The sequence below is a fragment of the Anabrus simplex genome, chromosome 13 (genome assembly GCF_040414725.1).
Source record: "Anabrus simplex isolate iqAnaSimp1 chromosome 13, ASM4041472v1, whole genome shotgun sequence".
NCBI classification, from domain to species: Eukaryota; Metazoa; Arthropoda; class Insecta; order Orthoptera; family Tettigoniidae; genus Anabrus; species Anabrus simplex.
This window is the reverse complement of record NC_090277.1, coordinates 28,153,105-28,180,413: the sequence shown is the minus strand read 5'-3', so window position 1 is coordinate 28,180,413 and position 27,309 is coordinate 28,153,105.

Genomic DNA, 27,309 nt, shown 5'->3' with positions numbered 1-27,309 from the left:
CAGGATTGCTTCACGTGTTCCTACATTTCTTCTGAAGCCAAACTGATCTTCTCCCAACTCAGCTTCAACTTGTTTTTCCATTCTTCTGTAAATAATACGTGTTAAAATTTTGCAGGCATGAGATACTAAACTAATGGTGCGGTAGTTTTCACACCTGCCAGCACCAGCTTTCTTGGGAATAGGTATAACAACATTCTGCCGAAAATCGGATGGGACTTCTCCTGTCTCATACATCTTGCACACTAAATGAAATAACCTTGCCATGCTGGTTTCTCCTAAGGCAGTCAGTAATTCAGAGGGAATGTCATCAATTCCAGGTGCCTTGTTCCTATTGAGGTCACTCACAGCTCTGTCAAACTCTGACCTCAAAATTGGGTCTCCCATTTCATCAGCATCAACAGCCTCTTCATGTTCCAGAACCAAATTATCTACATCTTTACCTTGATACAACTGTTGGATATGCTCCTGCCATCTTTCTGCTTTGTCTTCTTTCCCTAGAAGTGGCTTTCCATCTGGGCTCTTAATTTTCATACACCTAGATTTCGTTTCTCCAAAGGTTTCCTTGATTTTCCTGTATGCAGCATCTACCTTTCCCAGGACCATACAGCCTTCGACATCCTTGCACTTCTCCTTCAGCCATTCTTCCTTAGCTACCTTGCACTTTCTATCCACTTGATTCTTTAATCGCCTGTATTCTTTTCTGCCCTCTTCATTTCTAACATTCTTGTATTTTCGTCGTTCATCAATCAGGTCTAGTATCTCCTGTGTTATCCATTGATTCTTAATTGATCTTTTCTTCCTTCCTAACATTTCTTCAGTAACCCTACTGACTTCATTTTTCATGACTCTCCACTCTTCCTCTACTGTGTTTCCTTCAGCCTTTTCATTTAGTCCTTGTGCAACGTGTTTCTTGAAACAATCCCTCACACTCTTTTCTTTCAACTTGTCTAGATCCCATCTTTTTGCATTCTTTCCTTTCTTCAATTTCTTCAGCTTCAGATGGCATTTCATGACCAACAAGTTGTGGTCAGAGTCCACGTCTGCTCCTGGGAAAGTTTTGCAACCCAACACCTGGTTTCTGAATCTCTGCCTAATCATAATATAGTCTATTTGATACCTTCCAGTGTCTCCATATCTCGTCCACGTATACAGGCGTCGTTTGTGGTGTTTGAACCAAGTATTGGCAAGGACTAAATTACGATCAGTGCAGAATTCAACCAGCCGACTTCCTCTTTCGCCCCTTTGTCCCAATCCAAATTCTCCTACTGTACTACCTCCTCTTCCTTGGCCTACCACTGGATTCCAGTCTCCCATCACAATTAGATTCTCGTCACCTTTTACATATTGTATTAAATCTTCTATCTCCTCGTATATTCTTTCGATTTCTTCATCATCCGCTGAACTAGTAGGCATATAGACCTGCACTATTGTGGTGGGCATTGGTTTGGTGTCTATCTTGACGACAATCATTCTTTCACTATGCTGGTCGTAATAGCTTACCCGCTGCCCTATTTTCTTATTCATTATTAAACCAACTCCTGCATTTCCTCTGTTTGATTTTGTGTTGATAATTCGGTAGTCGCCTGACCAAAAATCTTGTTCTTCCTGCCAACGTACTTCACTTATACCAACTACATCTAACTTTAGCCTATCCATCTCCCTTTTCAGATTCTCTAACCTACCACAACGATTCAAACTTCTAACATTCCACGCTCCGACTCGCAGAATGTCAGTATCCATCTTCCTGATGATCGCCCCCTCTCGTGTAGTCCCCACCCGGAGATCCGAATGGGGGACTAGTTTACCTCCGGAATATTTTACCCGGGAGGAAGCCATAATCAGCACATCATTCATACAGAGAGAGCTGCATGTCCTCGGGAGTTAGTTACGGCTGTAGTTTCCCGTTGCTTTCAGCCGTGTAGCAGTATCAACACAGCTAAGCCATGTTGAGTATTATTACAAGGCCGTATCAGTCAATCATCTAGACTGCCGCCCTTGCAACTACCGAAAGGCTGCTACCCCCCTTTCGATGAACCATTCGTTAGTCTGGTCTCTCATCAGACACCCATCCGATATGGTTGCTCCTGCGGCTCGGCTATCTGCATCATTGGGACACGCAAGCCTCCCCACCGCGGCAAGGTCACGTGGTTCGCAGAGGAGGATGCAGATATTAAGTCAATCAATTACTACTGATCTGCATTTAGGGCAGTCGTCCAGATCAAAGAGGATAGAATAAATGATAAATTTCGGTTCCAAGCCACTTGGCGCTAGTAGTTTTAGTCTCTTTTCCGAGATAGCGCCACAGTGTGCATTCTGGTGCAATACCTTAGTATTACTCTCAACCAACGAGCTAGAATAACATAGAGAGGCGGAAGCGCTGCCTGGGTGAACCTAATAGAACGAACGTCCGCCATGTTTCCTGTTGTCACACAAGCAAGGGGGCATGGCCTTTAAATGACGAAAAGTGTAGAAAATGCGCATTTTAGAATCGCTGGGGGAGAACTAAATTCAGTTGCCGAAAGCTTGAAGCATGAAAGCGAATACCGCCACTTCATCATATTGCAGCACGAGGCCAACATTACGATCAGTTGATTGTAGGGTAGTTCGAAATCATCGCACAGTGACATATGAATAGGCCTCGAAATCGGAACAAGAGGGTTAGGGTACGTCCATAGTGCACCGCTTCCCGCTTCCCGCTTTGTCGCGTAAACCGCGCCAGTTGCAAGCAGCGAGGTGAACCCGCGCGATTCTAGCTGGTGGTGGTTATAGTGCACCGCTCGCGGAAGGCCGGAAGCATCTGTCAGTAGGCAAGATAGAGGTTTCACGCGAGGATCTAATATGTATGTTGTTGACAACAGATATAATTTATCATAAAATTAACCAAGAAAGAATTACAAACGTCCGCGAAATGAACGTTTTTTTTGCTAGTGGCTTTACGTTACACCGACACAAATAGGTCTTATGGCGACGATGGGATAGGAAAGGCCTAGGAGTTGGAAGGAAGCGGCCGTGGCCTTAATTAAGGTACAGCCCCAGCATTTGCCTGGTATGAAAATGGGAAACCACGGAAAACCATCTTTAGGGCTGCAGACAGTGAGATCCGAACCCACCATCTCCCGGATGCAAGCTCACAGCCGCGCGCCCCTAACCGCACGGCTAACTCGCCCGGTACGAAATGAACAGAACTCGCCTTAAGGTAGGGGAATACCTCAACTGAAAGCTCACCCCGAGAAATTTTTGGAATATTTCCGAATGGATGAACAGACTACATCTTGAACAAAATCGAATACCGGATAAGAAAAGGATGGTGTAACTTTCACCAACAGGAAATTCTTCCAGAAGAACGTCTTGCGGTAACTTTGAGGAAAGTAGTTTTGAATTATTAGTTTTGATTGTTTTATTTATACAAAAGAGAAAATGAGACGGTGTGGTAATTAATTTTGAACAGGATTTTATAACAATAGTTAGGCTATAAACATTTAATTACCGAGCTCGATAGCTGCAGTCGCTTAAGTGCGGCCAGTATCCAGTATTCGGGGGATAGTGGGTTCGAACTCCACTGTCGGCAGCCCTGAACATGGTTTTCCGTGGTTTCCCATTTTTACACCAGGCGAATGCTGGGGCTGTAGCTTAATTACGGCCACGGCCGCTTCCTTCCCACTCCTAGACGTTTCCTGTCCCATCGTCGCTATAAGACCTATCTGTGTCGGTGCGACGCAAATCGTCTTATAAAATAAATAAAAACATTTCGACGATAAATTAATGGTGGAAGCGTTCAAAGTACACTTTTTCAAAACTAATTTTATTAGAGAATGAATACGAAATAAATATTAATGAAAATGTTCAGCATTACACTTTTTAACGTAACACAAATTCACCTAACAGTTTCGTTTGATGCAGTGCGCAATGTCTCAAATGTATCACCATGAAGTGCGGTCTGAACGGTCTATTCATTTGAGTATGAAGTACCACCATGACTAGAATTAGGGCTGGGAATGTGTGGAATATCCTGGGAATTCGGGTAAACGAACTCGTCAACTAATTGCTGAACTCTATTTCTGAGCTGCAGTTTCAAATGTTGCGGTATTTTGTTTACATAAGCCAAAACGCTTCGTATGAACAATGCATCTTCATTATCGTCACATCGGTCACATCAGCGTTCTTGTATGACGCGTTCCAACAAAGAAGTTTTTTTTCCCCTCAATCAGTATCATTTTCTGGTTATAATTCGAACTTGGTTCGTCCCGCTTCCTTTTTTTTTTTTTTTTCTTTTTTTGGCAAGCCTATGGTGTCATCTTGCTGTGTTTCCTGAGCTGTGTGTTGTTTTTCCATTTCCTGAATACCCTCCGTAAGTTCAATTCCACACCCAGCAGCAGTGTGAGCAACCATTTCAGAATGCTCATTTTCCTGATGAGCTGGAGTTTTACTGTTATTCAAGTTGCTCGATGTAGTTCTTGGGTTGACGATGCCCACTAAAAACATCAGTGATTTAGAAAATGGCCATTTGGATTCTGGATGACCGCCAGCATCACCTGAACGATACGGAGGGAACTTTCCCATTTCTATGGCGAATTGGTCTCTCAGTTACTTCCACTTTTTTCCGCAGAACCCCATCTGAGAAAACAAACAGAATTACTAGTTTATCGATTTATTATTTACTTAGTTTTATACTGTTAATAACTCGCTGAACATCTGAAGTCCCGTTCAAAACTATTCAACTATTAGGAAAAATTTGAAAACACATTACTGGGAAATGCAGTCATGTTTAGTAACTACTAATGTAGTTGTTTGATATAATAATGACGACTTAATTTGTGTTAATAATAATAATAATAATAATAATAATAATAAAAGTACTGTCTATTTCTCACTTACCATCTTCAACACCCATTTCAGCAGCTATTTCCTTCCATGCTTTGTCAACAACGTTGGCATGGGCTTGCAACCTTTTGTACCAAATTACACTTTTCATAAATACTTTGGAGATTAAAATGTATTTATCCGCTTCCATTTTATGAAAGCAAAAGTGAGAACAAGGTACGCAGTCTGAAGATAAACCGCAGACTGACCGGGCATGTTGGGCGGCAAGCGGTTCAAGCGGGGAAAAGAAATAATAATTATTTCCTGTTAAAGCGGGTAGAAGCGGTTTGAGCTGGTTAATGCAGGTAGGCGGTTGCATTATGGCCGCCCCAATCAGTTTTCACTATCTTTTCTTTCCCGCTCGCCTGCCGCGATAAAGCAGGAAGCGGAAAGCGGTGCACTATGGCCGTACCCTTACCCTGCTTGGCGGTTGTGGTTAAGCGTAAATTAGAATAAAAACGATGGACATAAATATTAATGACAGGAAACCTTAAAATCATAGGGACCTATAATAGGTCACAACCTCATTCTGTTAATATTTTTAAAATTATTGGATCCTCATGAGTACTGTGTTCCTTTCTTAATCTGTTTACACTCCCGGGTTGGTTTTTCCCACGGACTCAGCGACGGATCTCACCTCTACCACCTCAAGGACAGTGTTCTGGAGCGTGAGACATTGGGTCGGGGGATACAACTGTGAGGGAGGGCTGCACCTGCTATGCTGAACAGGGGCCTTGTGGGGGGGAAGGAAGCGGCCGTGGCCTTAAGTTAGGTACCATCCCGGCATTTGCCTGGAAGAGAAGTGGGAAACCACGGAAAATCACTTCGAGGATGGCTGAGGTGGGAGTCGAACCTACTTCTACTCAGTTGACCTCCCCAGGCTGATAGAATCCCGTTACAGCCTTCGTGCCTCTTTTAAAATTTCGTGGCGGAGCTGGGAATCGAACCCGGGCTTCCAGGGGTGGCAGCTGCTCACGCTAACCAGTGCACCACAGAGGCGGCCCATGAATACTTTACCACAATAATCGTTTAGTGTAATCATTTATTATAATATAGGGGAATATCATGTTTCTCCCATTATCCTATCATACTGGGATTACTAGCATGAAAGTTGTCCATTATGAAGTGTGGCTTAGTTTTAAAAACCAAGGCAATAGACATCTACAATAAAGGCTGTATACATTTCAAAAATAGCTCTAAAATGCTGTATTTATCATACTTGGTGTACGTTTGAACGAAATAAGTGATTTTTTGTGGTTACGTTTTCTTGGTGGTGGGCGTTCCATTTCCTTTATTTGTAAATGTGAATGAAAATTAAATAGGGCTGGAAATGTACAGAGCATAAGTAACTGAATTGAGTTGGATACCAGTTATCTCTTTTCGCCCTCACAACGCATTGTTCCGTTAATTCCCTGTTCTTTAAACGAAATCTGAAACAAAATTCGACAAATAATTACCGTGGCTATCCGTACTTTCGCTAAGTAAACAATAAAATGGATTTAATTACAAACAGAAATTACAAAAAGGAATCTCGGCTATAATTCAGTAATACTTACTTTAAAGTACGATGTATCCTTGGTTTTATTACTCCGATTAGTACAACTATACGCTGAGCTTACGGCTGGCATTCTTGAAAGCGAGAATCTTAGGGAATTAAATTGGCATGCACGATCTCCCTGTCACCTCAACATATGCTCTCGCGCCAATTCGCTTTGTTTTCACAACCTTTAACATGGCTGCCCCTTATCAACTTGCTTCAAGCAGGGAGCGCTGATGTCAGGTATACAGCCCCTCTATGTTATTCTAGCTCGTTGCTCTCAACAGATAGCGCGGAGAATTAACATCCGGTGCAGTGACGCACATCCGGTTATGCTTAAAGTCCCCCTCTCTTCCCCTGCCATCCCGTTCACTACATCCTGCCGCCACCCCCCCCCCCTAACCATTCGTCGATTAGAATGCAGTTCTACTATTTCCATGCCCAATACATTGTAATTCATACATTTTTATTTTCAAGTACTTACTATGTTGTAAATAATGATCTGATACCCCTAGTTCGTATGGCATACTATGTTATTGAGAACATAACCTCACACCTCAAAGCAACTTTAACTTAAATGAATGACACATTAACACAAAGCTGATACTATAATAAATAAGTAATCCCTTCAAAACCAAGACAGCAGAGCAAAGCATATGCATATGCAAGATAATGGGGTATCACATCAATATCCAAGTACCATTTGAAAATATAAATAACAGAATTAAATGCACTGACACATGAAATATATAGAAATACATCATTATAGAGTCATTTCACTTCCAGCCCTGAGGTGTGCTCAAACAGGAAATACAGGATTTGAGGACTGACAAATAATGATACAAACAAAACAAGAAGACAAAAGTGACCAGCAATATAGAATAAAATATTAACTTGAAGTATCACATTCACAATTTTAACATTAAGCACAGGAAAAATTCCACAACAAGTGTAGAAGACAGTGAAATAGAAGCCTATCTGTAACTGCAGTTCCATTCAGTAGGTATGTTTATAAGCATATTTAGGTGAATTTTGTGATAAGTTGTGAACAATGTCTTGAATATCGTACATCCGTACGCATCTTCAGCACAACAGTTAGTGCACAATACATGACAATTTGCAGGGCAAGTAAAATTTTAACCTTTGATATCAATGTGAACATTTTTTGAAAATATCAGAAAGACAATTTCACACATCACCGACATATCACATGGCAATTTTGACACTTAAAATGATAAGTTTGATTAATGCACGATAATCCTGCACAAAATTCACACAGGTGGGAAATAATAATATTCATAGGACCACTTCTATAGGTCATTTGTGTTTTAAAAACACTTCACACAGGGTTCTTACAGCCAAATCATATGAATGAGACGAAGGTGACAACTGTAACTGTGTTCAATGAATTTGTGATTTACTTACACTTACAATGACAAGTTTGATTAATGCACGATAATCCTGCACAAAATTCACACGGGTGGGAAATAATAATATTCATAGGACCACTTCTATAGGTCATTTATGTTTTAAAAACACTTCACACAGGGTTGTTACAGCCAAATCACATGACTGAGACGAAGGTGACAACTGTAACTGAGTTCAATGTACATGTGATTTACTTACAGGGAAAGTCATGTTACTCGGGTTTGGATACCAAGATGAACTCGAGGTCTCAAGGGTGTGATCATATCACCAGCCACATAAAAGTATAAAGCTGCTGGCTTCTTTTGTGTTTTGAATACATCTGTAGCCATGAAGGAATTGTAAGAACAGTATCAAAGAGAAGAAAATATCACTTCAATGTATTACTTCACTTTAATGGTTCATTATAATTAAATTACTTCCCTGAAAAAGTAATCACTACCACAACCGCCACTCATTTAACCACTAAAAGAGGTTGTGGAACTGCAAGGGAAGTGTATTTCTCTGAAATTGAACGTTCCAAAATATGAATTCCTACTATAAACAATCTTCGGGAGCATCCCACGGTGAAATACATATACAGCAGAGTCTCGTTAATCCAAACTAATTGGGACCGGAGTCTGTTCGAAATTTTCGGATTAACTGGAAAATATTTTCTAATAATAATCTTATTATTTTTACATCCCGCTAACTACTTTTACGGTTTTCGGAGACGCCTAGGTGCCAGGATTTTCTCCCGCAGGAGTTCTTTTAAGTGCCAGTAAATCTACTTACACGAGGCTGACGTATTTCAGCACCTTCAAATACCACCGGACTGAGCTAGGATCGGACATGCCAAGTTTGGGTCAGAAGGTCAGCGCCTCAACCATCTGAGGAAAATAGTGTCTACAATACAGTAGAATACATACTGTAATTTGGAATGTCCATTCTTTAGCGTTTACTGATGTGATGTTTATGAGACGCTGGTTTAACACTGCATCTTCGAGTAGGTTTCAATCACTACGGTAAAAGAATTAACACACTTTGTAAAGATAAACGACCAGTGATTGATGGTTTATGATGATTAATTATGTTTCCATTAAGTTATTCTTGTAAAATATAACTAACTAGCTGATGTACCCGTGCTTCGCTACGGAATTTTAAATTTTATACAGAATTCTAGGTGAGGTAGTGTAAACCTTGTGAGCAAGATTGTATTAAGTTGCATAGCTGTTAATGTTGCCCTAGATGCACGACGGTCAAGTCATCAACGTCTTTTCTCATATCAAGACTGGGTTAGGGAATTTTCATTGTAATGGTAGGCCAGCTTGCCTACCGTCAGTCAGAATCAGGTTGAGGAGTTTTCATTATAATGGCAGACACTCATTCTCCGCCTGCCTTTACAGATTCTCAGAAAGACTCTCTTAGTGGTTTTCCCAACTGAAATGAACATGGGTCATTACAATGACGTCGGTAGGAATGGCACGATTAAAAGCAATGCCTTCATATGAAATACTTGATCAAATGAAAAACCACACATGTTTTCACTTTTAACGAACAGTAATATGCTGCCGAACTAACAGTCCAAAGCTACAGAGCTGGAATGACCAAGACGCAGATATCCGTGATCCGTGAACAATTGTCGTCCTTTTTTTCGGCGGGAGGAGGGGGCCGGTGTGTGTTCAAATAGTGGATAATCCCAGGGCAAAAACTATGCCCGTTTACTTATCTGCTTCCTGGGAGTACCCGATGAGTCGGAATATCTCAATTCACTACAATGGCGGGGGAAAGAACTATCTGACGTGGAGGCAATTTTTCCTCCAAGCCAGAGAAGAAACCACATCTTCGCTGCTAATTTGGAATAAAATTAATGTATATTTAATGAAAGTGAAGAGGAAGAAGCTTTTCCTAAGAAAAGTCTCTTTTGAAGGTTGAATTTTGAGTTATTTAGAGAATTCCGGTACTATAATTTGGAATAGGGCTAAATTGTAATTCCAGACCAGTTCATACTACTACTAACTGAGCCTCTGACTTAAGTGCGCACACTGTTCATTCAAAACAGCGCGTCAGAGTAGGTATCGAATTGCTGGCATAGTATGATGAACCAGTGTGTTACGTACCAGCAGTATCAGAAAATGTATGAACCAGAGGATTGCCATGCTAAAGAAGAAAGTTTTCTAACTCCTCAGCTATTTCCCGCCAATATTCAGTTAGGCTGTTATACTCGGTACGCAACAGTAATCCCATCTATCGGAGTTGAATGTCAGCATAAGAGACAAAGAACATTACAACAAACAACGGTCAGTGTAATGTTATTGTTGATCTATGTTACGCGCTTTCGATATTGTAGGCCGTCACATTATTGTCTTCTGGTTCTGAAATACCACTCTTATCATAGTCGGTACGGTAAAACTGAATAATAAATGATCGGAAATTATATTCTCTATAACTTTTGTTATGTAGTAATTTTCCATAGGATCAAGAACATAGGTATTTAAAAATTAAATTTTAGGTGCCTTCCCCTAAACTACCATATCACCCAGGGTGAATAACATTGTTTATAGCTTAAACTGTAGTTTCTTATTCCCCGACTATATACACCGATTTTCATTAAATTCTGTTTACCCATTTTGTCGGGGCTCGGCGTTGATATGGACCTGGCAACAAAAATTCAAATTCATGAATATCTCTGTTATCATAGCCGGTACGGTAAAAATGCATAAGACGTAAATGATCAGAAATTTAATTCTACATAACTTTAGTTATGTAGTATTTATCGATATGACCACTAATAATATAAATATTTGAGAATTGAATTTTAGGCCTTCCCCTAAACTACCATTTCATTCAGCGTGAATAAAATAATTTATAGCCTAGATTGTAGCGGCTTACCTCCCGACTCTACATACCGATTTTTATTAAATTCTCTTCAGCCGTTTTCTCGTGATGCATGTACATACATACATACATACATACATACATACATACATACATACATACATACATACATACAGACAGACAGACAGACAGACAGACAGAAATTACGGAAAAGTAAAAACTGCATTTTCTTGTTACTGTGGACATGATCGATAGAGAAATGCCATTCTTTTAAAATTCTGAGCAATGTACAGACAAAACTCTTATTTTATATATATATAGATAAAATGCAAGTGAATCTTCATTCTATAATGTGTTCCTTCATTTCAACAAGGGTGTTAAAAAATGAATATTTCAGTTTGGATTAACCAGACTTTCGGATTAACGGGACTCTAGTGCATTATAAAAAACGTAGAACTTCTAGTATCAGACCAAGACAGATAGTCTACTTAGAAGATACGGAACCACTGAAGCTTATAATACGTTGAGTTTTTTTTTAATTTACGCTGAAGTTAAGCAGATTCTATGACTTCCCTATTATACTTGGTGCACCACCAAGTTACACAGATGAAGCAAAGAACTCTGAGAAACTTCTGCAGTAAAATATTACCATGGCCACAACCAACATTGTGAAGCCAAGAAAATTCAATCTCCCTTTCCAAATTCCCTGCTAGAGTTATAATCAAATCTGCCATCTTTCGATCTGCATCAAGTATTTTCTCAACGAGAGTCACGCCCCAAGCAACAGCAGAAATAAGACTTACCGAGGGATATGTCAAGCGTTTTCGATTGGGGTCCTTCTCTCGAGAGTCAATGACTTTGCACCCGCTCATGCAGCGGTCAGTGCCAAGTAATCCCGGTAGCTCTTGATTTCTTCTCAGGGTATTCCATTTTCCGCTCATAAAATCTGTGATTTTATATATAATTATTTTACGTGGTTTCGAATGAGAATTTGTCCGCTGGAATACGCATCACAGGAGTTTCTGCACGCACAAGTACGAACCAGTGACCAATAACTTCAAAGGGATCTCTTTTCGCTTGTAAAACTAATCGATTGCTTATTTCATATGAAACTTATTAACTAACTTACAACTAGACGTTACCCGAACAGAATTAAAACACAGTCACTTACTAAAAAAAAATATAAGATTATTTATTGACTAAAATAATGTTCGATATTAAATGAAGTGAAATCTGGGTAGTATTAATTGATTAATATTTTATCATTGAAAGACTAGAGTCAGCGCTGGCTCAAATTAAATAAAATAATTAAAGCTTAAAATGTTTACATTTTCTCATAACTAATGTTCAAATTCATATTAATACATATCTCAATATTCGTAGCCATGTTCCGAAAAGTATTTCATTTTCACTAATTATATTCGAGATCACTGAGCAATCATGGAATCAAATAAAAATACACATTGCGAATACTGTCCCGTTAATTATTAAAATTATCCTCACAACATATAAGTCGCCATGCAGAGATAAAATGAATAATTCGTTAACTTGAAAACGTAATAAAATTACATGGGAAAGACTTAGATTGTAAGCGCAAATCTGCTCATATTTTCACGTAATTATTTCCCAAATATACTCTTGTGTGAGTATTAAATTGTAAAAGTGTTCACCAACTTTCCATTCATAAATTATAATCATTCATAGAGCTGAACTCCGATTATTTGGTCACATATTTCGAGTACGCACAAGTAACAAACTCACGGGCTAAGACAATACCCCCCTAAAGCCTACGACATATGGCTCCTAACTAACCATTATTATATTCTTCATATTTAAAATACACGAATAGAAATCATTATTGCATGAAAAGAAATAAACATCTAACTAAATTTTTCAAGTAGTTTCAAATCCACACACTCCTCTATTAATGGCTCAATGTGCTCTAGCATTCTGCTCTATCTCAATATTTCATATGTATACGAGCTACTCAACTTGTATGGATAGTATAGAATGAAATTATTGCGTATTATCCTGTAACGTCACCGCACCACGAAATATTAGATGTATACTAAGTCATGAGTCTAGTGAACTGTACATTAGAGCACTCTCTTATTCATAGTACCTGTTATTTACCAATGTCAGACATAAATATAACTGTCACGATACACTATTCTACCATAATGTATGTCTATCTTACCTTAAAATGGTCATCTGCGCGATGTTCTCTCCTTGTCATATTCTTTCAAATATGGCACAGAAACTCACCTTATGATTCTAATATAACGTTATCTCGTCGAATGGCAATTCTTACACTTCCCGTAGAACATAAACAAACCTCTATACTTTTACTATTCATCAATATACTTCAATAAATAATCACATTTCAACACTATTCCAAAGACAATTTAACATAACACCGGCTTTCATATAGCCGTATGCATATAGCCATTACTCCCAAAACTATATGCTAAATATACCAGAATTGCCTTGTAAAAAATATGTAGTCAATAACCTTAATCTTAACACCAGTAGTACGAGTTCAATGCCCTCTTTCTATGAAGAAAGGAATACTTAATTTGACAATAATCAATGTATCGCGCAGGTACTTCGTGACGTAATCTATATTCAGGTAAGCGAGATTAATCGAAATTTCACTAGTAAATTAGACTCATTGCTACTAGGTCTTCACAAGTAACACTTCCATCTTTTATCCAAACTAGTTTCCACTGTAAGTATGCAAGTGCGGTAACCAGTATATGTCATATTAGCATTCTAATTCTACACTTCCATCTTATCTTAAAACCTTAGATATCTCACACTTCACTTTATATTATACACGCGTTCTTAATTACTCCAAAAATATCACCAAATATTCAGCACATGCCAAGTTAGATTGAGGGTGCAGATTACAAGAAACTACTCTACTAAATAAATGTATGGACTTAGCTCGTCAGTTGCTACATTTGGTCTGGTTGTTGCTCCATCCTTCGGTTGCAGCTAGACCCTCAGATCGGATCTGGATCTCTGGTTGGATTGCACGTTCATGGTCATCAGCTGGTCACATGGCTCGCCGGTCCACTCCTTGTCGTCCGGTCTTTTGGCTGGCCGGTCCTCATCCACGTCATCATGTCCACTGGTTGGCCGGTCCAATCATCTACAGTTGGTCCTCTGGCTCGACGGTGCATATCCCCAGTTCAGTCCATCTTGTTAATTTAGCAGACAGTCATCATTTTGAATCTGTAGACCACGAAAAGAATTCCATTTGCGCAGTAATTAGTCATGTTATATTCCATATTTCAATTATTTATAGATATCGTCGAAGTTTTTCTTTGCTCTGAAAATTTCTCCGTAAAATAGTTATTAGGTTTACTGCTACGGTAGTTATTATCCTCTCGTACGAAGTTATCAATTTTGTAGAATGGTGAATTTCTATTCCTTCGATCGTAGAGTGGCTCCTCACTAATCCAAGTCAATCATATATCACCCAAAATTATTTATTTATATATATTTTTTTCGGCTCTTTTCTTAGCATACACCGGTGAATAATTTATTCGTACGCTATCGCCGATTATAAATAATCAATATTCTCCACAGTAGCCGAGAATATTCTTCAAATGTGTAGCTCCGCTCGTTTCTGCGTCTTGTTTCTACGAATGTTGTTTCTTGAGTATATCCTTAAACAATCCTTCCGCTGCTATATTTTTTAAAAACAATTCAAAATGAGCCTCTACTGTTCTGCTGTGTCTTCGAAAATTAATTCCTTCCGTGACGTACATAGCCTCCTATACGCTGCATTAATATGAAGTTCACTGCCTTAGTAGATCGCATGGGCCATACCTTCCTACGCCGCCATTTTGTAGTTGGTCTTCGAGATGCGAACGGGCACATTTAATCCCCCGACACGAAGAAAATATATTGGTCACGATATATTTTCTCATTGTTAACTTTAAACTCAAATGTGACTTTGCATCTCGTATATTCTTTGCCATTTCAATATTATCTATTCGATTATCGAACATCAGCAGATGGATATCGATTCTATCTTAGTTGCATTAGTTTGTTTACATGACCCGTAACCATGTATTTTACAGCTGATTTTCTTCATTTCATCAGTCCTAATAAAGATATTTAATCCTTCCTCATGGCGTATTTCACGATGGTAGGTCGTTTATTGGCTTTAGACTTTCTTGTTTCTTAAGTTCTTATTACATATGCTGATTTTCTTGAAAGTACAACTTGATATTGCCTGCATTATGTATGTTACGATATTTGCCATTTAAACTTGCTATTTCATAAGCATTATTCCCAAGTACGCGCTCGATTCTGTAGGGACCATTGTATAACGGCAGAAATTTAGCACATATTTTTGCTGGTGCATTTGATATTGGTGCAGTTTTGACTAGAACTAGATCTCCTTGCTTGAAAGGTGCATGGTACTTCTTATTCCGTACTCTTCTTAATCGTTTTTGGGATTGATCCTTAAGTCTCTGTTGGATCTTTAGATTTATTTCTTGGGGATCTGGCTTTTTCTCTAGCTGCATGGTAAAAATGCTGTCCCATGTTCTCTGTGGGTGAACATTTTTATGGGCTACGCTAGGAATCTGGGCAATTGATTGATTAACGGTGTTCTTTAAACTTTCAGATATGATGTCTAGCATATCTATCCATTTCCAATGTTGTTGACTACAATATATTCTCCCGAATTTAGCGATCTCCTTCATATACCTCTCTACGGGATTAGCTGCTGGATGACGAACTGAGCATAACGTATGCTTGATGCCCTCATTTCTCATTCGATCGCGGAACATAACTGAGGTAAATTGTGTTCCCCTATCCGTAAGGATCCTCTCAGGTTTTCCCATTTCAGGAAATGTCTTATTAATGAGGCCATGTAAAACTTGTTTAGTATTGGCTCTCTGAATGGCTTGCAATGAAATATATTTAGAGAATATGTCGATAACCACTAGTATATATTTCTTTCCCTTTCTAGCAGTGGGCAACTTTCCAAAAATATCTATTGCATAAATTTCCTGAGCTCTAGATGGTATAATTGGGATTGGTTTATGTCCGCATACGTAATTGTTATGCTTTACTCTCTGACACACATCGCATGTTTTTGATATGTTTCTTACTGATCTTCGTAATCCATTCCACGTGAATTTTTCCATTATCGTTCCAATGATCTTGTCTATGCCAGCATGTCCGGTCATCTTGTGAGAATGCCAGATTAATTCTCTTTGTAGCTCTTCTGGTATTACAATTCTTTTGCTGTTACTGATCTTGTCCACTACTTTCAATAGTATCCCATCTACGATTTCATAGTTCCTTGTGACTTCTGGCGCTGATTCCCTGTTCTCCAAGTTATCAATGATGATCTTCAATTTCTGGTCAGATTCCTGAAATTCTCTCAAATTTTCCAACTTTCTTAACAGTTGTTCGTCTTGAGTATCCAATTCGATTGCTAGCACATCTTCTTCACATTCATGTGGATTTCTACCTAGCGCATCAGCCAAGATGTTTTGCTTTCCACTGCAATGTTCGATCTTTAGGTCAAACTGTTGAGTGAATAACATCCAACGCGTTATCCTTTCGCTGATCATGACGGCTTTTAAACCAAAAGTCAACGCCTTGTGGTCTGTCGGTATCGTTACTGGGTACCCATAAATTATACGTCTCCATTGTTGTAATGCGTGCACAATCGCTAGTAGTTCAAGCTCAGTAGTGGTATAGTGTTGCTCATGTTTTCTAAGTTTCCTACTGGTAAATGCCAAATAAGTTCGTTTTTTGGTCTCGATATCTTCTTGATATAGGCAGGCTCCTACACCAACGTGCGATGCATCAGCTTGAATTATGAATCTCTGTTGATAATCAGGATATCCCAGTTTGATACTTTTCTTCATCAGCTCTTTCATGTTGATGAAAGCTTGTTCTGCCTCATCATTCCACTTCCATTTATTGTTAACCTTTAGCAGGTTCTGTAATGGTGCAGCCGTCTCTGTGTAACCTTCACAATGGTCTGAGAAGAATCCAGTCATCCCAAGAAATTGCCTTATATGCTTTACCTTAGTCGGCCTCGGGAAATCGCATATAGCCTTTATCTTTACGGGATTTGGTCTTATCGCTTCTCCATCGATCACGTGGCCTACAAAAAGTACTTGGCTTTGGCAAAATTTAGATTTCGATAGATTTATTTTGAAGCCAGTTCTTTGTAAATTACTTAATAGCTTTTCCAATTTGATACAGTGTTCTTCGAAAGTAGAGCTCGCAAAGACCAGATCATCAACATAACAATTTACGAAGTCCTTTACTTCACTCGTTAGGCTTCTGTCTAGTGCCCTTATCAATACTACCGAACTGACATTTAAGCCGAAGGGTAGGCGACAATAGGCATATGTTTGGTTATTAAACATAAAACCCGTTAACAACCGTGACTTCTCTTCAAGGACAATATGGTGAAATGAAGCTGTGCAGTCCATACTCGTAAAGTATTTCTGACCTCTAAATCTCTTTACAATGTCCTTAATCTTTGGAGCCTGACTATACTCTGGAATTAGTCTGGAGTTTAGGACACGAGCATCTAAGCACAAGCGCAGTTTTCCGTTGTTTTTCTTTACAATTACTATGGGATTCAGGAATGGAGTGGTAGTCTTCACGATCAATCCATCAACTAACATTTCCTCGATGATTTGTTTAACTTCAGTGAAATACTTCTCTGGCACATCATATATTTTTCCCTTGTATGGCGTCCAGTCAGTAACTATCAGTTTGTACTTGTAGTTAGGAATCTGTCCAGGTTTATCACTGAAAACTTCAATATATTTATTTATGATGTTGTACAATATTCGTTTTTCTTCTGCTGAGATTGCAGCTTGAGTAATAGCCTCCCAAATTTCAGATTTTTCGCAGCTTTCCTCTTCAATTGCAACGATTTCTTCAATTCTCATGATCAATTCCGGCTCTATTTCTGTGCTAACATCTTTTTCTTCTAGTTCATGGCTCTCTCCATCCAATAGATCCACTTCTTTTCCCTCGATCTTCAACCACTCGTTCTCTTCAAGTGTGTTACTAATTTGGATTCTTTCTACAGTTCTATTTCCATCATCTTCTACTACCGGGAATCGAATTTCACCCTTTTCCATATCAATTGTCATCCTAGAACTTATCATGAAGTCTATTCCAAAGATGACGTTGTATTTTATTTTCTTCACAACCATGAATGGGTGCTCGAATTCATATTTTCCGATCTTTATACTTAAATAGGCTTGTATCTTGCACTCCACTGACTTGTCTGGAATTATACCTCGGATTTTTACACCAGATACAGGTATGATCGGTATTTCTATTTTCTGGCTTAGCTCTTGGAATAAGGTATGTGACATTACACTTATGCTAGCTCCAGAGTCCACTAAACAGTACAACCAGGTGTCGAACACTCTCACAACTATTACTGGTAACTTGAATTTAGGTTGGGTTTCGTGACCGGTATCCTCTCTAATTAAATCCTCGGGTTGAATGTCCCAGTGATCTATTTGTGCTACTACCCAACTGCGAATTTTGACAACATTCTCAAACGGTTTAATATTTACAATTTCGTGTCTAGTTAGTTCGTCATCGGCGTTTTTTTCGCTCAGATGACTGGGAATTGTCTATGTTCCCATGGCTCTCATGCTCTTTCCAGCCTTCTTCCTGTCTCCTTCGTTTATAATTCTGAAGTTCGAGACTTTCTGCGCCTTCGAGGTCGCCGTTTATATCCTTATTTTTGATGGCTTCCTCCCATCGGCTTCTATTTTGTCTCTGTTCCCTTAGCTCTTGGAGATATCGCCTGTTCTCTTCATTTTGACTATATTGGGCAGGTCTTCTCCTCTCATCGTATCGCCTCCTGTTCCTCTGATATGGTCGACTTCTATTGTTCCCATATCGAGTATTATTCCTATACTGGAAACTGTTTCTATTTCCAACTTGCCCGCATCTTCCGTGCTGTTGTCCACTGTACTGGCAATAACATTTCCTCGGTTCTTTGTTTTGGGCTCTGATACAATCTTCTGCCCTAATCTCATCACCCTTATCTAGTCCGTGATTGGTGATTTCAGGACTAATTGTATTAACTGCTTCTATTTGTCTAAGATTTCTGGGGTTCCTCTCTATTAAGCACGATGACGTTAGGTCGAACTGTCTTAATCATCTCTCCATGTCAATAGCAGTTTGTATGTCAGAGGCTGCTAGTAATCTTTGTATTTCAAGTGGTAATTGCCTCTGAATAGTTTTAATCGCCTCCAGTTCGCTAGGTGGAGAATCTAAGTCCTGAAAACGATGAAACTGGAAAGAGAAGAAATCGCTGTAGCGAGTTTGGCCTGCAGTCGAAAATTTCCTCGAGTACAGCTCTAATCTTAGCTGTTGCTGGATCTCAGGATCCCAGAACTTCCTCAGGAAAGCTACCTTAAACTCATCATAGTTGTGGAATGTGTACTTAAAAGCCTGGAACCAAATGTTTGGATTCCCGTCCAGATGTTTTTCAATAATTCGCAATTTCTTTTCCTCCTGAATCTTTCCTTCCTTGAAATATTCCTCTATGTCCCTAAGGAATTGCTTCGGTGAGGTCTTAGCCGAACCGTCGAAATGTTTCGGGCGGTCGTCGTAATTTTTAATAATATTAATTATCGTGCTTCCCTCACTCTGGTTACTACCGTTTAATATTTCTATATCTCTTCTAGTTGGGTCGCTTATCCCTGAAGGTGTGTTCTCTCTCTCATTAATCTGTACTTCTATTGCTCTTTGCCTATCGCTAGAGCTTGAGGCCATAGATTTCACCGTCTGTGATTCCACCTTCATATCCTGTATTTCTCTTCTAATCTGTTTCATCTCCTCTTCTGTCTTCTCGATTTTTCGTTCCGATTCCAGCTTGTTATCTTCTATCTTCTGTTTCAATTCATCTATTTTCTGTGCTACTTTGCTCGCAGCTTGGTCATATTTCTCATCTAAGTCTTGTTGCCTTAGATTTAATCCTTGCATGCCCGTCGTTATATCATTTATTTTCTCTTCTTCCAATTTTCGGATCGTTTCCTGGCTCTCTGTTACCATTTCATTTATTTTATTTATTTCCTCATGCATCTCTCTGTTTCTATTTTCCATGGTTTCTGTTAACCTCGTCTGCATGTTTCGATTTTCATTCTTAACTTCATATACTTCCGACCGTGTTTTCGCTGTTTCTTCAGTCGCTTCTTCTTGTTTCTTGCGTAGCTCATCGATCATCCCTTTGTGTTCATCTTCTATTTTTCTAACGAATTCTTCTAAAGATTCCTTCTGTTTTAACTGATCCTCTCTTCTTTCCTCTCTCATCTCAATGATGCATCTCTGGAATCTTGATTCCCGTTCTTGTTCTTTCTCTTCTTGTTTCTGTTGCTATTCTTCTTGTTTCTTGTGCAATTCTTGCATCAACTCATAATGTTCTTTCTTTCTTTCTTTGCGTTGTTCTTGTTGCCATTCTTCTTGTTTCTTTTCTTGTTCCTTTTGAAATTCTCTAAACAATTCTTGTTGTTTTCGTTCCTTTTCCGTCCGTCTTCTTCCCTTCTCTTCTTCCAGCTTCCTCTCTTTCTCTTCACGCTCCTGTTTCTCCTTCCGTCTTTCTTCTTCCAGCTTCCTCTCTTTTTCTTCTTGCTTTTTCTCTTTTTCTTCACGTTCCTTCTTTTCTTTCTGTTTTTCTTCTTCCAGCTTCCTCTCTTTTTCTTCTTGTTGTTTCAAATATTCGAGAAACCATAATGGAGCTCCTTCTTGTTTCTCTTGTGCTCTTCTCATTTCCTCTTCCTGTTCTCTTCTTGTCTGTACTCTACCCTGTGTTACCATTTTTATGTCGAGTCCAATATATTCGTTATAATCTCCCAAAATTTCTAATAATTTCTCTATTTTGTTAAAAATTTCACTAATTTGCCTATCAATCCTCTAAGTTCATAGAGTATCAAATATATCACACACACCACAATAACTTAGTCTACAAGGTTTAAAATAGTTCCAAGTTTGCACTATATGCACTAGTGTCAAGTTTTCTATTCACTGAATAATAATATAGATGGACCTTCCTGGAGATCGGCACCATCCCACCAGATAGACCATCAACAACCAGACCATGAGTTCAGATCTATGATTTCGATCTCATTTCGGAACATGTTACGAAATAAAGAAATTAAAATTCCGCTATGCGGCATCCAATATTTATATGTATGGCCATCAGCCTTTACCATAGTTCAAATAAACTAAGTTTCATTTCATATTAACTTAAAATCACCTAATCCATCCTTACTGTTGTTAAAAAAAGCAATCATCTAATAAACAACAATAATTACATATCAATATTCTTCACAGGTGCTACAATGTGGTAATAATTAAATAAATTACTCAATACATTAGTGACTCTTTTTCTATGCCCGATACCTACATTTCAAGCTTCAACACTGGACTGCCGATTAAGTAGTGTGAGTTATCGGACAATTTCTTACTCTCCCGCGATGTCTTTCTCTTCATTGCTTCACGATTGGGCAGCTATTTTAACTCTCCCGCGGTGTCTTTCTCTTAAATCGTCCCACATTCGTGCGACATTTTCAACTTCTATTGGCGACTAATTCCAGTACCTTTCTCATTAATTGCTCCACGATTGGTGCGCCATTTATTAATTGCACCCGCTCATGCAGCGGTCAGTGCCAAGTAATCCCGGTAGCTCTTGATTTCTTCTCAGGGTATTCCATTTTCCGCTCATAAAATCTGTGATTTTATATATAATTATTTTACGTGGTTTCGAATGAGAATTTGTCCGCTGGAATACGCATCACAGGAGTTTCTGCACGCACAAGTACGAACCAGTGACCAATAACTTCAAAGGGATCTCTTTTCGCTTGTAAAACTAATCGATTGCTTATTTCATATGAAACTTATTAACTAACTTACAACTAGACGTTACCCGAACAGAAATTAAAATACAGTCACTTACTAAAAAAATATATAAGATTATTTATTGACTAAAATAATGTTCGATATTAAATGAAGTGAAATCTGGGTAGTATTAATTGATTAATATTTTATCATTGAAAGACTAGAGTCAGCGCTGGCTCAAATAAAATAAAATAATTAAAGCTTAAAATGTTTACATTTTCTCATAACTAATGTTCAAATTCATATTAATACATATCTCATATTCGTAGCCATGTTCCGAAAAGTATTTCATTTTCACTAATTATATTCGAGATCACTGAGCAATCATGGAATCAAATAAAAATACACATTGCGAATACTGTCCCGTTAATTATTAAAATTATCCTCACAACATATAAGTCGTCATGCAGAGATAAAATGAATAATTCGTTAACTTGAAAACGTAATAAAATTGCATGGGAAAGACTTAGATTGTAAGCGCAAATCTGCTCATATTTTCACGTAATTATTTCCCAAATATACTCTTGTGTGAGTATTAAATTGTAAAAGTGTTCACCAACTTTCCATTCATAAATTATAATCATTCATAGATCTGAACTCGGATTATTTGGTCACATATTTCGAGTACGCACAAGTAACAAACTCACGGGCTAAGACAATACCCCCCTAAAGCCTACGACATATGGCTCCTAACTAACCATTATTATATTCTTCATATTTAAAATACACGAATAGAAATCATTATTGCATGAAAAGAAATAAACATCTAACTAAATTTTTCAAGTAGTTTCAAATCCACACACTCCTCTATTAATGGCTCAATGTGCTCTAGCATTCTGCTCTATCTCAATATTTCATATGTATACGAGCTACTCAACTTGTATGGATAGTATAGAATGAAATTATTGCGTATTATCCTGTAACGTCACCGCACCACGAAATATTAGATGTATACTAAGTCATGAGTCTAGTGAACTGTACATTAGAGCACTCTCTTATTCATAGTACCTGTTATTTACCAATGTCAGACATAAATATAACTGTCACGATACACTATTCTACCATAATGTATGTCTATCTTACCTTAAAATGGTCATCTGCGCGATGTTCTCTCCTTGTCATATTCTTTCAAATATGGCACAGAAACTCACCTTATGATTCTAATATAACGTTATCTCGTCGAATGGCAATTCTTACACTTCCCGTAGAACATAAACAAACCTCTATACTTTTACTATTCATCAATATACTTCAATAAATAATCACATTTCAACACTATTCCAAAGGCACTTTAACATAACACCGGCTTTCATATAGCCGTATGCATATAGCCATTACTCCCAAAACTATATGCTAAATATACCAGAATTGCCTTGTAAAAAATACGTAGTCAATAACCTTAATCTTAACACCAGTAGTACGAATTCAATGCCCTCTTTCTATGAAGAAAGGAATACTTAATTTGACAATAATCAATGTATCGCGCAGGTACTTCGTGACGTAATCTATATTCAGGTAAGCGAGATTAATCGAAATTTCACTAGTAAATTAGACTCATTGCTACTAGGTCTTCACAAGTAACACTTCCATCTTTTATCCAAACTAGTTTCCACTGTAAGTATGCAAGTGCGGTAACCAGTATATGTCATATTAGCATTCTAATTCTACACTTCCATTTTATCTTAAAACCTTAGATATCTCACACTTCACTTTATATTATACACGCGTTCTTAATTACTCCAAAAATATCACCAAATATTCAGCACATGCCAAGTTAGATTGAGGGTGCAGATTACAAGAAACTACTCTACTAAATAAATGTATGGACTTAGCTCGTCAGTTGCTACATTTGGTCTGGTTGTTGCTCCATCCTTCGGTTGCAGCTAGACCCTCAGATCGGATCTGGATCTCTGGTTGGATTGCACGTTCATGGTCATCAGCTGGTCACATGGCTCGCCGGTCCACTCCTTGTCGTCCGGTCTTTTGGCTGGCCGGTCCTCATCCACGTCATCATGTCCACTGGTTGGCCGGTCCAATCATCTACAGTTGGTCCTCTGGCTCGACGGTGCATATCCCCAGTTCAGTCCATCTTGTTAATTTAGCAGACAGTCATCATTTTGAATCTGTAGACCACGAAAAGAATTCCATTTGCGCAGTAATTAGTCATGTTATATTCCATATTTCAATTATTTATAGATATCGTCGAAGTTTTCCTTTGCTCTGAAAATTTCTCCGTAAAATAGTTATTAGGTTTACTGCTACGGTAGTTATTATCCTCTCGTACGAAGTTATCAATATTGTAGAATGGTGAATTCCTATTCCTTCGATCGTAGAGTGGCTCCTCACTAATCCAAGTCAATCATATATCACCAAAAATTATTTATTTATATATTTTTTTCGGCTCTTTTCTTAGCATACACCGGTGAATAATTTATTCGTATGCTATCGCCGATTATAAATAATCAATATTCTCCACAGTAGCCAAGAATATTCTTCAAATGTGTAGCTCCGCTCGTTTCTGCGTCTTGTTTCTACGAATGTTGTTTCTTGAGTATATCTTTAAACAATCCTTCCGCTGCTATATTTTTTTAAAACAATTCAAAATGAGCCTCTACTGTTCTGCTGTGTCTTCGAAAATGAATTCCTTCCGTGACGTACATAGCCTCCTATACGCTGCATTAATATGAAGTTCATTGCCTTAGTAAATCGCATGGGCCATACCTTCCTACGCCGCCATTTTGTAGTTGGTCTTCGAGATGCGAACGGGCACAACTTCATGCAGAAAAAGATCTGTGTCAGCAACACAAAACAGACCTGCAACTCTCACAGGGACCAAGGTCCCAGAGCCTCTTTGCAATATAGCCACTAACATAGGCTGTAGAGCGCATAACGCTGTCACATGGATATCTGGCCTCATCAGAATCAACAGTGACAGGCATTATGTCATCCACTGGCTTGGAAGTAGGTATATTGTTATCTTCAGGCACATTAGGTTCATGACCACCACAAAGGAACTGTTGTAAATTGGACAGAAGCTCTGCATCATCGTTCATGCAATTGGAACCTCGCAGGATGTCTCCAAATGCCAAACCATTGATGATGTAGGTCTTCAGTGCATCTACAAACTGCCACATTGTGGGATGATCATTGCAACCACAATGTGATCGAATTAACCCAAACACATTTTCAAGAGCATCCTGATTAAGATACCTCAGCTGCAAATTGCGAACCTCAGCAGCCAGGTTCCCACAGGTGCGGTTGAAATACTTGATATTTGTCCATAAAAGCTTCATAGCCTTAATGGATGTAATCCAAGCATGCTGGAAGGGCATTTTCTTCTCTTTTGGAGACTGATCTACAACCCAGGAAGGTACTATGAAAATCAAAGAGTCCAAGCATTTTACGGCCTCTTCCCACATCTTCCAATGTGGACTGTTAACTTCCAATCGCACTTTGAGTGGAGCTCCGTCTGTAAAAAAGTACGAGTTCAACCAAGTCAGTGATATGTGACAATTATTAGTAACATTCAGTTACCTAGGTATACTTGCTCTTTCCTATTATAAGAAATATGCTACAATTGTACTCACTCATAGGATACGGCAAACATCCATTGAAGGAGTCCATTAAGTCTTCAAACAGTTTGCAGTATTGCGCAGTCGCAAGGCCAGCCGATGGCAAAAAGCCTGATATAAATAATGTGAATGAATGAAACTGGACATTAAATATTGATCGTTAGGAGTAATTTTCTACAGCCCTTACATTTAAAATTCCATGAGAAATAGATGCTCACCATTTCGAACTCCATTTTTCAAGACACAAACAACAGTGTTACTGAGAACTTGGGCAGCAATGCTGACATTCATCTTCGCACGGGAATCGGGTGCTATGTGTGTATCGGTCAGTTTCTTGAGTGCATGTCATCCTCATATGCTGCCTCAATGTGCTTCCAGCTTGCTACACCTTCAAACTGCAAGCTCGTAGTCGTGACAACAATTTTCGCATCATATTTCAAGAGACTGTTCCGAGCACACTTAAGGAGATGGGGAGGATCAAAAATGGTGACAATGCTCTTACCTCGGAAGGAGAAAACCGGATCATCAGTTGATAACAAGTTCTTTCCCGTGAGCTCATTCAGTGCTGCTCTGTTGCTGGGACCAAGATCACACACCGTAGCCATGACATTGGCTCCAGCATCAAAACAAGCACCGAGCACCTCCAGGATGAGCTTGCTTAGGTACACACATGACATCCCACTGTTCCTGAAGTAAAAAGCAACGGGCTGCTTCCACTTCCGTACCAGTCCACGAAGCATGAACACCAGAACATACTTCGTCGTAAGGTTAGTCCTACCCAGGTGTCCACGATCCTCCAAACCATCAATGCAATCAAATTTCGAATTGTAACGCAGGCCCTCTCTCAGTGACATCTCGTCAAAGATGAGATAGCATAGTCTGTCACGATCCGACATTTCCTTCAGTGAATGCTTGAGTGTGGTGAAGATGGCATCATTGATCCCAGCAATGTAGGGCATAGAATTAATCAAGGATTGCAGTGTCCTTTTACAAGGGAGCACAAAAAGTTTACTCAGGACTGGGTAACATCTTGGGCTCCTCTTATAAACAGACAGTGCTAAGATCTTCTCTTCTATAGTCCAGCGCCTTCCCCGTGGTCTCTTCTTCGAGCAACGTAATTGTGATCTGAAATAGTAGCTGTAGAAGTTGACATTTGCTTCTGTAAACACTGCTTGCTTTTACAAAAGGAAATATCTCTCAGCTCCTTTTTCTTAGCCCAATACTTCTTTTGCAACCGAAAGAAGGCCTTGTCTCTCATCTGACCGTAATTCAAAAGTTTTTCCTTTAAAGGAGTTAACTCTGCCTTAGTACGCATCTTCAGATGAGACAAGGTCAACCTCTTCCTTTTCTCTTCCCTGAGCCAGTTGATAATGAGGTACTTCCTGCATCAGTATCATTAATAACTGAATCAGCAACAGAAGAGGCTACAAATGAAGGCTCGGAAGATTCCTCAAGTGGTAGGCATCCTAGACTTGTATCGGAGACATCTGGGATTGGTGGACAAAAGTAAAGGCGAGATACACAGCGTGGTGTAGGAGTTGAGGTGCTGGGCAAAGAAGCATGGATCTCAAGATTGCTTAAGGACAGAAATGGAGTTGGGTTACAAGGTTCTACAGGAATCGGAGAGACAGGAGGAGTAGGCTGGACAGGTGGAGATACATGGGGAACATGACTGAGGGGATGAGAAGGTGCACGAAGTGAAGGTACAGAATTCCTATTAAGCCTCACCAGTAACTCGTTCTGATAGCATGTGTTAGTGAAGTGGGCACTGCAGACGTATAACTGCGTACAGTCCTTCGGCATCAGCCCCGACAACCGTTCGTTAAATCTGCAACAAATGATACAAGTGCAATTAGAAACGCTGAATCTATATCATTTAATAGAATGAGTAAAATGTTTACAGTAAACGTTAGTGATTAGACACAGAATAGTTATGTATAAGATAATTCAAAATCGGCAATTTGTACGTGATGTTATGCCGTAAAATATGATCTCACAGGTTTTTGAAATATATATAAATATAACCTATTACCTTCCTTGGGATTTCGGGAGGAGATGAAATTTTACGTCAGAATTCCGTGAGATATTCCCACACCCGGAAACTAAACAGTTTTTCTTTTATCCATTGTTCTCCTGGTTTTGTTTGTTGGATTTCTATTTCTAACAACGCAGGAACAT